We start from the raw sequence: 3,854 nt of genomic DNA on the forward strand, positions 1-3,854 counted from the left end.
AGGACCCGGTAGCTATTCTAGACCGGCATGTACGACAGTTGAGATCTAAGAGTTATCCTTCAGTTTGAGTGCAATGGAAAGGTCAACCAATTGAAGTAGCTACCCGGGAGTCCGAGTCAGACATGCGATATCCACATCTTTTCACCAGCTCAGGTACTTTTCTAATTCCTTTCGAGGACGAACGTTTGTTTTAGAGGTGGAGAATGTGATGACCCAAAATGTCATCTTTAATTTTAACATTCATTTCTATGTTCTAAGACCTTGAAAAGTACTATTTATCATTCCTCGACTTACGTGCGTAGTCCGTATAAATTTTCAAAATTTTGTTATTTGAAATATAGATTAAAATATGAAATAGAGCTTTAAAACTCAACTAAGTTTAGTTTGGTCAACATTTTGAGCAAACGGACTCGGATTTGACTTTTGACAGTTCCGGTAGGTCTGTATCATAATTTGGGACTTAGACGTATGCCCGAGATTGAATTCGGAGGTCCCTAGCTCAAATTATCGCTATTTCACGGAAACTAGAAATCTGACGTCTAAAAATATTCAAAGTTTGACCGCGGAGTTGACTTTATTTATATCGGACTCGAATTGAGATTCCAAAAATTGAAATAGCTCTGTTATGTCATTTATGACTTGTATGCCAAATTTGAGGTCATTCCGGATTTATTTAATATTTTTCGGCACGTGTTTTGTAAATTACAAAAGTTTGAAATTTATAAGTCTGAATCGAGGTGTGAATTGTAATTTCGACGTTGTTAGAAGTGATTTGAGACCCCAAGTAAGTTCGTATTATGTTTCAGAACTTGTTGGTATATTCGGATGGGGTCCCGAGTACCCCGATTGTGATTCGGATCGAAATCGGAACAAAACTTGGACTTAAGCAAAATCTGGAGTTTTGCTGCTTCTAGTGCCTTCGCTTCTGCGAATCCTTGGTCGCAGAAGCAAGAAATCCCTCGCAGAAGCGGCCTAGGCAAGCTAGGCAAAAAGCCGCAGGTGCAGAACCTTGAACGCACCCTCGCGTCCGCAGAAGCGGACTCTGCTATCGTAGAAACGGAAGGCAGCGCAAATGCGCATTTGGCTCTGCAGAAGCGGTCAAGTCCACTCGCAGAAGCGAAACTCCCTGGACAGTGTATAAATCGAAGAGTCCGAGATTTTCTCATTTGTAGACATTTCAAGCACGGACTTGGGCGATTTCAAAGGGGGTTTTCATGATTTCGACTTGGGTAAGTATTCCATATCCGAAAGTGATTATATTTCATAAATCCATGCCAATATTCATCATTTATTCCGGATTTAGATGGAAAAAATTGAAATTTTTGTAAAACTTTCCAAAAACAAAAATTTAGGATTTGAAAGCCAATCCGATGTCGGAATTTGATAATTTTTGTATGGTTGAACTCGTATCGGAACGAGTGTTCGGATTTTGTGAGTTTTTTTAGGGATTTGAGAAGTGGGTCCCACTGTCGAGTTTTAAAATAAATTTCAAATTTTAATCCGAAAAATTAGTAATTTTATATGGAATTAATTCCTACGATTCATGTTGAGTATATTATATTGTTTGTGATTAGATTTGAAGCTTTCGGACATGAATTCGTGAGGCAAAATGTCTATTGGAATCTTGAATTTGGTTGCAAAGCGAGGCAAGTGTCGTGATTAACCTTGAATTGAGGGAATAGAACCCCCTAAATTATTTATTATGTAAAATTCATGTGAATGACGTATAGGCGAGGTGGCGACTGTCGATACGTCGTCAAATTAATTGTTTGCCTAATAATTTAAAAATCATAAATTATTTTAAATCATGAATTAATTATTATATTAATTATTTCTCTCATATTCCTTGCATAATATTATGCCTTGAATCCATGTTATAATTGCTACATGCTTATTTGATTTATGTGACTTAATTGCTACTTAACATTTAGCATACTAATTATTAAATTATTTATTTTCTCCTTAATTTCCACAATTAATTGCTACGTGTCATCACTTATTTCTAAATAAATCATAATTATTGTATGCTTGTTGTCTTGTAATTTTATATTAATTGTTGCATTAACTGGAGTAATTTCTTTTATAAGAATTGGTAAATTATATTATTTGAGGAGCGGGTTGCACGCCGCAACAAAAATGAAAATGAATATATCGGAGGAGCGGGTTGCACGCCGCAACAGAATTGAATGAAAAGATATATTGAGGATCGGGTTGCACACCGCAACGGGATTAAATGAAAATGAATATATTGTGGGATCGGGATGCACGCCGCAACGGAATTAAATATAAATATATTATGGAATCGGGTTGCACGCTGCAACGAAAATTGATTTAAATAATAATTGGTTATGACTGCCGAGTTGGCTTCAACTATTGAAATTAGTTACCATTTTTATTTCTATTATTGTTATTATTATTATTATTATTATTATTATTATTATTATTATTATTATTATTATTATTATTATTATTATTATTATTGCGTACATGTTAATGTAAGTGACCTGCCTTAGCCTCGTCACTACTTCGTCGAGGTTAGGTCCGGTACTGACTGGGTACATGGGGTCAGTTGTACTCATACTACACTCTGAACTTCTTGTGTAGATACCAGAATTGGTCCCAATGGCGTACAATAGATTTGCTCGGATTCAGCTATTCGCAGGAGACTTGAGGTATAACTGCATGGCATTCGCAGTTCTGAAGTCCCCTTCCACTTTATCGTAGTTGTGTATTTCTTTCAGACAGCTTCATTTTCATTCAGACCTTTATTTGTATTATTCTTGTAGCTCGTGCACTTGTGACACCAGTTCTGGGATGGTATTTTAGACATCGCTATTATTATGAATTATTCACTTTATTTCCGTATTTGTTTCTTTGTTATTAATTAATTTAAAATTGTTTTAAAATGACTAATATTATTCTAACGTTGGTTTGCCTAACAAGTGAAATGTTAGGCGCCATCATGATTTCGAAGGTGGAAATTTCGGGTCGCGACAGAAATAATGAAAAATGAGAATTGAACTTACACATGTTCAATGAAAATCTTTCACTGACACCACCGGGTTACGCCATCTCGTTCTTTCATTAAAGATTTGTCTCAAAATTATTTCCATGAAATACTTCTTTTTTTTTAAATATAAGTGTTTTTCCTCTCCTTATCCCAAAAACAAAAAACAAAATTCTCTCAATTTTAAAAAATCCCTACATTGCACATATTCTACTTAGACTTTTAAAATATACAAGGCAGTATAAACATAGAAGGGGAACAGATTTCTCCTAATGTGCAGTAAGTTGCTTCCACGTTAAGTAGGACAAGGGAAAAGAATAGAAAAACTCAATAATTATTGTCTTGGTATTATAAAGCAATAAAAGAAGAATATTAAAGAGAAGTTAGAGCTAGGTGGTAAAAAGAGTGACGACTCGATCGGTCATTTTGAGTATTACAGTCCCGTTCCCTTATTTACTGTTCAATTTGTGCTTTACAATTGTTATGAAACTTGCCGGGGTAATTGGTTCGGGTCCGGTGAGGTTTAGAAATGAAATGAGACACTTAGTCTCCAAAATAAAAACTTAAGTTGAAAAGGTTGAGCGGATGTTGGCTTATGTGTAAACGACTCCGCAATAGAATTTTGATAGTTTCAATAGCTCCGTATGATGATTTTGGACTTAGGAGCATGTACAGAAAATAATTTGAAAGCCCGTAGTTAAATTAGGCTTGAAATGGCTAAAATAGAAATTTAAGTTTGGAAGTTTGACCTGGGAGTTGACTTTTTGATATCGGGATCGGAATCCGATTCTGCAAATTTTAATAGGTCTGTTATGTCAATTATGACTTGTGTGCAAACTTTTAGGTC

The sequence above is a fragment of the Nicotiana tomentosiformis genome, chromosome 11, assembly GCF_000390325.3.
Source record: "Nicotiana tomentosiformis chromosome 11, ASM39032v3, whole genome shotgun sequence".
Lineage (NCBI taxonomy): Eukaryota > Viridiplantae > Streptophyta > Magnoliopsida > Solanales > Solanaceae > Nicotiana > Nicotiana tomentosiformis.